General features: G+C 27.8%; 1 protein-coding gene across 1 annotated transcript in view; it reads left to right on the forward strand.

Annotated features, from left to right (window-relative positions):
* The window catches only part of LOC119667029 (cell wall protein DAN4-like), a 299,435-nt gene that overhangs the window by 123,572 nt on the left and 165,584 nt on the right, over nt 1-10,279 (forward strand). The gene's annotated exons all lie outside the window — the stretch shown is intronic.

Here is a 10,279-nt window from a genome sequence, read left to right on the forward strand (position 1 = left end):
TCTGCTGAAGTATGAATATGTAATCGTTTACATATCGAGTCTTATGCAGTCTTTGTAATTTATTATATTAGCTACGGTAATAGTCAAAAAAATAAGTATTTGTCATTTTCAAAATAATAATCTACATATTATTTATATAGCCATTATTTACAACCACAGTAATTTTGTTGTGGAACAGTACATTATAATATAGTTGATAGGTTCTGGTGTATCGACAAAGTCCAGCACCCATACTCAATAATAGTATATAACGATATTGAATTTGGTCATTTGTGATTACTGAGCTTATTACACTATCGTTTTATGTTGTTAATGTAGCTAAAGAATTCTTTAAGTACTTAATGCTTTTGAATTGTTAAGCTCCGGTGTGGACGATTATATTTTCTGTTTTCTTGGAATTAAAACATACTTCCTTCAGGTACTTTAAATATTTTTGTTATTAAATATGTTCGCTTGATTTTCTTGAAACACCCTGTAAGTAAGGTTACTATGTGACTTAGAACAGTAACAATTAAACGAGAGTATAATGGTAAGTGCCGATAAAACGAGTGATTAAACTAATAGTAAAAACATGCAAACAAACACATTTTGGGATAGTAATATGCAGTGACGTAGAAAATAGACATAAATGTGTACGACTACATTTTCTGTCAGTATTGGGGCTATGCATAGTTGATGTAAGTGTGATAACTGCATGTGATTGCAGTGCAAAAATGTGGTCGGTGAGCAGACAAATATTCAGCTCGGATATTCGATTATTACTAGTTCAAATAGAATTTTTCTAAATAGCAATATTAATTGCATTAGATATTTTTTTTATTATGGCTTAATATGAATTTCTTTTATCGTTTTTATACTTTATATTAATAACAAGAGCATATTAGATTTTTGAGATGAAAAGAAAACTATATTAGTTACTGCTTGTATTGATTCACTTCGTAGCAAAAAATATAAATAATTTTAACTAAGTTTATCACTCTAAAGTATTTCTTTTCGAAGTTACTTATAAATTAAATAATATGTTTTTTAAAAGTTAGTTATCACTTCACTGACAGAAAAGTGACATTATAAAATATTTATTTTAACATTTTTTACTAACACTTCGTACAGATTCCAGAGAACATGCCTTCTACTTGAAAGTTTGGCAAAAACACTTGCATAAATTCTATATAAAATCTGTTTTCAAATAAAACTTTTGATTTGCATGAGTTCATTTCTACGTACAAATGCACTAGCATAGAATGTGTAAAAATAAAATTGTTGTTCAAAAAATCTTAAAATTCAGTTAACATCAATTTGTCGATTAGTCACGTTACTAAATTCAATATAAAAACTTTTATATTACCAAAAAAATAAAAATTTAATTTAGCTCAACTTGCACTCATTCATGTATATTAGGAACTAAAAGTTTTTAGAATTAAAGGATAATAATATGCACTGAAAACAGAATAGTGTAGGTCACTTAAAAGAACTTATACAATTTATTCCTAATAATATACATTTTTTATATATTTATTTTATTATATATTTATTATACATTACACAGTAATTGATATTGCATGTGCATATTACAGTTGTAGATTGTCTAGAAATAATGTATTGACTGAAATAATGTATGAATAGTACACAAAATTTAATAATGTTTTCAAAATATATTAAATTAATCATACATGAAATATTAAAAACTTTGTTATTTACTTTTCAATATAATCAAACTTTATGAGAATTATAACTTATTCAACTTAGTAGCTCCCAAGGCACATAGATAAGAATGTTTCAATATAAATGAATACTCGATATTTTTTTCCAATAGCAAATACTATCGTACATGAAACATTCTTTTGATGATTGGTGTAAAAAGCTAGAAGGAGCATTCTGAAATTCTTAAAGGACATAAAAAAAAAACGTTATTGACTTTATTATTAATAAAGACAAGTGAAAGTGTTCAGAAACTATTCATATGAGTATGAGCGATATATTTGTTATTCATTATAGTATCACATTACAATCAGAATTGTAAATATAAGAATAGCTGAAATTAAACGTACTTTTTCGGTATATGGTTATCATGATATTGAATGATGTGACTAATACAATAAGCTTGACTATTAAAAGAATAACCGTATTGGATATCACACGAAAATCCTTAATATAAATTATTAAGAGGTTATCATTTTATTTTCTTAAACAGTTACCTATAATTTTAATAATAATATTAAATGAATTGATAAAAGTGCTACAATTAACATTAACGAACATTTTATTCAATTATAATTAAAAATATAAACATGATTTTAAAAATATGAAGACTAGATTGTTTATCGGATCTAAGTGCATTGCTATTGGGTATTAGAAGAACTTAGCACATCTTTATATATACCACTCTCTATAAATTCGATATAATTACATTTACCATCTTTGATATTAAACAAACTAACTATATAATGCATTTCCTCATTTGTACAGTTGGGTGCATATAATGCAATTATTTCGTGTATCTGTTCAACAGTTATATATCCAGTACCTTCTGTATCAAAAGTTTTGAACTCCTCTAAGAACTTCCGTCGCTCTTCTAACTGCTGACATACACCATGCCAAAGAACCTTTAGAAAGAGAGAAAATGTCAAGGTGTTGTGGCCAAGGTCTTCGATTTTAACAATTAGCGATTCTGTTTCAGCTACAGTAGTTTTTAAACCCACACCTGCAAAAGCCACACCCAAAGATTGTGTCTGAATTTCATCATCAGATCCACAATTTTCAAATATATTTCGCATGTCTGCAACGTCTTCTTCAGTGAATTGGTGTTCCTTTAAGTCTTCCAATTTGTCAAAATTATCCATGCCTGCGAATAAGAAATTAAAATGTATTTGTAAGAAATTGAAAGTTACGAACTTACCCTTGTATAAAAAAGCAGAATCAACTATAAACGTGTAATTAACAATATCGAAAATATGTGTTGAAAATGATTGTAATTAGTGAAAGATAAAATATTTATTTAAGATATTAGCTTATGGGAATAAAATCTCTGTTGTTGACTTGTTGAGGAAAAAATTATAAATGAAAAAATATTTCTTATATATCAATAATTATTATTATATATTCTTTGGCTACTATGTTGATTAAGAAGCCACTGGCTAGTCATCTTAATTCGAGTTGTCCTGTTGGAAAAACATTTTTTTTTATATAAGAGGGTAAGGTATTCCTTAACTTGGCGATCATTATTATCATTCTGCTAGTAGTGAAGTTTTTCAATTTTCAATTTTCAAACAGAGTAGAAGGTTGATATAAAATACGCAATACCCGGTAGAATCAATTCTATTTAGAATTGGTTCTAAATAATTATTGATGTTATTAACAATTATATTTTTGCGTCAATTGACTTTTAAAGTTGTTAGAAAAGTTCTATCAATTAATTTTTTAAGATTCTATGTCAATTTTTATTGATTGACCGCTTTTGACATATTGGCGAACAATGGGTGGTTTACCCATAAGTATGATAAGTATGAATTTTATGTACAATATGAAAAACCATAGAAAGTCACATGGAAGTCAATTTTTAGAAATGATTATTTCTCAAAAATATAGTTGCTATATGGCATATTTGTTGAGGTTTATTTTTATTAATCTTTTTTATTTAAAAATACTTTGTATATTATGCTTGATTCATTTAAGAAAATAATTATATCGGAGGGTAAATATGTTTCAGCTTTCAATATACAAAACATGAATATACCATGCATTTAATTGGCGATTGCTTATTTTGGTTATTTTAAAAATAAAAAATTATTTTTGTTGATGAATTTAAAGGTTTAACAAATTTGATTAAAAAAAGAAATTAAATAATTAAATAATTTGGATTAATTTTCTGCAAAACATTTGCCTAAAAAAATTAATTATATTATGGACACGACTTTTTCATTCACTCAATTTTTACAAATTGAATGAAACTCTTGTAGATATTGAGTTTTATACACAAAAAAAGACCTCGAAAAATGAATTGAAATGCATGTAAATAAAAAGGTTTTCAGTTCAATTTTTGAATTTCGATCGACGGAGAAAAATGTAACAAGTATGTCAATAGCAGAAAGGGTAGATATACTTTTTTAATAGATCAATACTTAGTGTAGTGTAGTGTAGTGTATGACATTGAAGAAAAAAAGGCATGGGTTTTGTTTTTTTGTTTTCAGAAAAGGGGAAAAAATTACTTGTTGAAATGGAACAAGCGTTGATTTCAAATTAATTTTAAATTCAATTTCCAAAAGGTTGTACATTGATACGATTGGTTTGATGAAATACGAAACATATCAACTGTTATGCATACAACATTTGACCCACGAACAATAACAATAAATAAAATATAAATCCCAAAATCAAAAAAAAAATAGAAAAAAACAAAAAAAAAAAGAAAAAATTGCAGTACTGAAATGTAAAGCAATTGCATTTCAAGGTATCAAATAAATTGAATTGTGTTCGGTGGCGTATGAGTAACGTATGCGAGTTTTTGTGTGTGTGCTTGATGTATGTTTGTGCGTGTCCCTTAGTAGTACAACATATATGCATGATTTTTCAACATAAAGAAAATGTACCAATATACATTTGAGTTGTGTGCTTTTTGTTGTTCTTTTCGTAGCTTTATTTTACAATTTATTTTACATATTATTTTTGGTTTTCCACTCAAATATTTTCTATTAAATTTGGTCAACGAAGCATGTCGAGCAAGCACTCACAATATTAGCCACAAACACCAATACAACTATACACATACACACAGATACATATGTCCTGTATATGTTTGTATTTGTTGTAAAAAATTCATTGCTTTATTTTCATTTGCAGCTTAAAATTGGACACATGTTTTGCATGCAAAACTCTTTTACCGGAAGTTGAAAATTCTTCAAGAAAATGTTGCATTTCTCCAAACTTTCATTTTACTTCAGTACCTTTTACTTTGCTTACTTTTCTTTTTTATATGTTTTTCTTTTATTTTATTTTCTTTTATTTTATTTTATTTTACTTTATTTTATATTATGTTGGTTTTTTTGTGTGTTTCTTATGTTTTTGTTTATATAGGTTAGATTGCAATTGAATTGAATTTGTGTGTGATTGTTGACGTGTTGTGAACTACTAGAAGCGTTTGGATTAGTGCACTTCCTTGACTTTGATTGTTGATATGAACACTGAACACTGAACACCGAACAGCGAACACAGAACATAGAACACCAAAGAAATTTTTCCAAGTAAAAATGTAACTGATGTCTGCGTCAAGTTATTTGTGTTATGCTAAACCTTGAATAAGGGAAAGAACGTATGCTAAGTGTGCGATGCACTGTTGCCATTTTAGCTAGTTTTAAAATGTTTAGATTTCTTTATACGCTTTTAACTGCCAAAGTTGTAAACTTGCTGACGTTTAAGTAAATTTAATCAAAATTTATTTCAAAAAAGAAATATTTTTTTTTTGTTTTTATTCCTTTTTTTTGAATTAAAGTAAGACTTTCCATAAGAAATTAAGGGATTTGTTCTTGTTGTCAATTAGGTTTAAAGTTGATTTCTATTGTTACTGGGCTGAATATTGTTCAACTGCATAGCGGAATATACAGTAAATTGCATTTCCTTAATTTGTCAAGTTAACAATACTCAAGAGAATGCTGTGTAACAGGAAGAAAATGTCAGGTAAAAGCTATAATTCTACTGACACTAACTTGTTTTTTGTTTTTAATTTACCGCCTGTGAGTTGTCTTCTACTATGAAAAAGTTAACAAATGAAGGATACTCGTTTTGCAGTACGAAATAAAGTTCAGAACAATCGACTTTATCTCATTGTGATGCTATGTAAGATTTGAGGCAATTAATTGTGAAAAATCAAATATATAGTGCATTCAGATATAGTACGAATGTAGAAATGCTCGTCACTAATATGTAGTAGTATGATCAAAAAAATTTATTATTTTGTGAGATACTTTTCAGTAAATAACATGTAAAATTGAGATTGAAATTAAAATTGAAATATAGTACGAATGTAGAAATGCTCGTCGTTAATATGTAGTAGTATGGTCAAAAATATGTTTTATTTTGTGAGATTTTTTTTTTCAGTAAACAACTGTAAAATTGAGATTCAGAAATTAAATCTTAGTTTCTAATACTTATCAAATGTTAAATGAATATAGTACTATCAGCTTTAAAATGAACATAAAAGAGATTAGGTAACTAAAATATGAAAATATATATTTATAATATCTTTTAATATAGCCAACTAGTTGGTTGGTACCAAGATAGTCTTCTTTTCAATATATATTTGAAAGTTCAAGAATTATATTACTAATAATAATAATATAATGATATATTCTAAGGTGATATAAAATGAATATTGCTAAAAATAGTTTTAAGTATCCGTAAAGAAAGTGTTATGTATTTCATTATGCGGTGTTACTTTTACACCCTGTTTAATTTTTTGGTGCACTACAGTCTGGTTTTAAATGAAAATTACAATATAATGGTCTGCGAGAAAATCAAACTAGGATGGTTAAGGTACAATCTACCAAGATCGAAGTTAATATAGAAATTACACATCTGCGAGAAGGGTAGAGAAAAGGTATTAGGCACAGGTAAAATAGTAATAAAATTCGTAGCAGTGCTAACATGCTATTTTTCAGTGAGAGCTAATACAATATACAACACAATATTATATAAAATGAAAATGAAAATGAAAAAAAATGAAAAAAGTAAATTTTTGCAAATCCGAACCTTAGCAAAATTGCGACCTTCCTTTAAGGAAGTCCGTGAACATTTATTAGTTTATTTATTAGCCCTTAAAAAATATAATTTATTGTTCAACTTAATTTTGAAATAAAGCTTGTCATGACCGGATTTGATACAACAAAACGACGCTTATATGAATAGAAGGAAGAACTTTGCCGCCAATATAACTAACCAATCAAAAGTCCAGTGTATGACTGGACTATGATCTGTCATTATTTTATTTAATTACTACTTGATATCAAATATATAAGAAAGTTCCTTTAGCTACTCTTTTTTTGAATTATATATTTTTCAGTAAATTTTTTGTTAGAATTTATAAGTTCCTCACTAGAAATTTATGTACGAGTGAAGTCTGTGTACTCTCGAAGAAATGAACAGAACTGGGTTTAAGTTTCTAGGGGCCCGATTCTTGAATTTACTCGGGGATATCTCCAGCATCAGCCAGATTCTTGCCTTTGTAAAAGCCTCTGGCTGGTTCTAATCTGACCTTCTCTCTAGTACGAGGTTTTTGTTGATACAAAACGGCTGTTAAGCTAACTGAGGAGGACTCGTTCTCCCTCCACCACAACTAACTAACTAACGAAGTCTGCGTAACTTTTTTAAATTTCAACAGGGATGTTATGCTCTCTCAGATGCTCTCATTCAGAGTGTTATTCAAAGTTACTACGAGTAGCTCGTGGAACAGACATATTATCTCATATTTCTACTATATATGAGTTCTATATATGAGTTCTTTGGTTCTTAAAACAAGTATATGGAATATGCATATTTCTGTTAAAAAAAATCTAACCTATAATTCTAAAGTATGTAGCGTACTTTATTGAACCATTTATACCGCTTCATTTTGTATTACATTTTGTTATTTTTTTGTATATTTTTAAAGGATAAAAGAAAATTTACAGCAAAACAGGTCAACATAATGAAAGAAAAAACTAGTACAAAAAAAAATACCAGTAGCAGCAAACTTAAAACTACACAACACGAAAACAAAACAACAAAAAGAGAAACATTATAAACAATGAAAGAATAACAAAAGTAACAATAACACAAATAAAAAATAAGGAACAAAGTACAGAAAACAATAAATAAAAATAAAGAAACAATAAAGCAGGTAACATTGTGAAATAAAATGGCTAAAGTGCAAACAATGGAAAGTAAATTACACTGAACTAAAACCGAGCTGAAATATTTCTGGGTGCTATGGTGCTTCTGTTGGTATAGCAGTTGAGTAGTTGGGCAGGATGATGATATTGTTGATGCTGGTGACCACAATGGGAGTAACAATGAACGCAAAGTGACCCAAGAGAATAATATTAAGTGATGGCAGTTAATTAGTTGGCATAATCAAGGGGACTAAGTGGCTGCCAATGGGATTACGAGCACTATGCACCTTCAAATTAGGACATTTAAATTAAAAACTTGGAATTAAAGAATTTGTAGAGCATTTGTTTTTCTACTTTATTACGTTTTGATTGTAATAAAATTAACGAAGTTGTACAAAAATTTTTGTATTAAGTTTCCTTTTGTTACACTGTGAAAAGAAATTCTTTGTTTAAATTTTTTTCATTAATATTTAAATTTAATAGAAAAGGGATGGAAATTTTTTTTTGGTCTTTTCAAAACTAAAAGAAATAAAAATGATATATATCAACTATTAAATTACTTGCATTGACAGTTCAATATAAAATTTTTTGTGAAACCATATAACTGCATTGTTTTCTATGTAAATCCTTCCTTGCATATTGAACGTCTTAAAGTGCAGTAAGCATACAATAGAATTTTCTATTCAAAGTTTAACTGACAGGCATTTAAAGTCAAATGACGTATTGAAATGTATCTTTAACTCAATTTATTTCTCTTGTAAGTACAATATTTGACAGGTGTTTGTGATCAGTTTGCATTTTAAAAATCGTAAAAGTTTCAGCGTAAAGCAGGAGCAATACTCTGTCAGTTATATATATACATATATATATATATATATACATGTACATATGCATATGCAGTAGAAGCAATGACAAAAAGTTTAACTGTAATACTTTTCTGTATGTATAATATGTATTTGTTGCTGATATCTTTATATTAAGATAAATCAAATCTAAAATAGTAGAAAAATCATTTTTAGATTTTTTATTAAGCCTTGTTAACTGAAAAAAAGAAAATTCGAATTTTATTATAATATAAAACGGAAATGCCAGATCTCGTGTGCATAACAGAAAATAATATTTTAAACAAAAACTTGCAAGTAAGTTAAGTGCTTTAAGTGACTGCCTGGCTGACTGCACTTCTTCGTGCTTGATTTGATTTCGAAGGCAAAGCAGATTTAGCTTTGGCTCCTACAAGAATATTTTCAAAATATGCAATATATACAAATTTGAGAAAATTCGGTCCTTAAGAGGTTTAGTGGAGATATTTTGAAGATTTAAAAATATTTTGAATAAAAATTATTGAATATTTAAGAGAGGCACTTGTATTACTCAGACTAGGGTGTATTAGTTGCAGCAAAAATATTAGTATTTCTACTAATATAAATAAATATAAATAATAAAATAATATTAATAAAAATAATATAAATAATTTATAAAATATTATATATATTAATAAAAATCGAATAATCAAAATTCCGACAGATATTGGAATTTGTATCTCCGAGAGTTTTTATATTGATAGTATTTTGTCTATAGTCGAAAGTAGTGATTAAAGTGGTATTGTTAATATTCGCTGATATAGCATTGAACTCTAATACGAGTATAATTGCTGAGTGCTCCAGATTTGGATGCCTTTGGCTATTTTGTTGTAATGCAACCTGACTGTAGATATAGCTGCATACGGGAGAGTGAGAACTTTGAGTGGCTCAGGTTTAAATGCTATCATCTCTTGCCTGCACTAAATTTGACTACAAATATACTAGTAGAAAGAAAAAAATAGAGACTTGACCAGAAGTAGGTTCAGAGTTGTATAAAGTATAAAAACAGACAAACCTTTCGATTTGAAAATCACGATTAAAAGATATCTTTACAATTCATGATTTTATTTTTCACATTATCATTTGTTGTCACACGGCATTTGAGAGCGATATGAGGCCCAGTATACTTACATCTTCTGCTATTGTGATTAAACTTTTGAGTATTCCGTGATGTTTACGATTATTGGTTTCGCATCATTTTTGCAAGACCTTTCGAAGAATTGCTGGCTTGTTCTCATATAGTACTTGTAGTCAACTTTTTAGTAACATTTCGGTAATTACTTATTAGCATGCAGTATTCGTAAATTATTGTCTCGGTGATAATGCATTTTAAAAATATTGGTTTCCTAGAGACTAAAGAAATAATGTCTTTAGGTGTTTGTCTTCGGTATAAGGTTTCAATTTATTCGTTATTACTCTTGATTTCTTAGTTCTTTTCAATTTAAATGTAAATATTACATTCTTTTACACATTATACAGACATCTTTGTCTGGAGAGTTTATAATGCGGATTGTAGTAAGTAACTTGTTGGTCTAAATTATAGTTAACTAACAGGCAAAA

Source organism: Teleopsis dalmanni, chromosome 1 (assembly GCF_002237135.1).
Source record: "Teleopsis dalmanni isolate 2A chromosome 1, ASM223713v2, whole genome shotgun sequence".
Taxonomy (NCBI): Eukaryota; Metazoa; Arthropoda; class Insecta; order Diptera; family Diopsidae; genus Teleopsis; species Teleopsis dalmanni.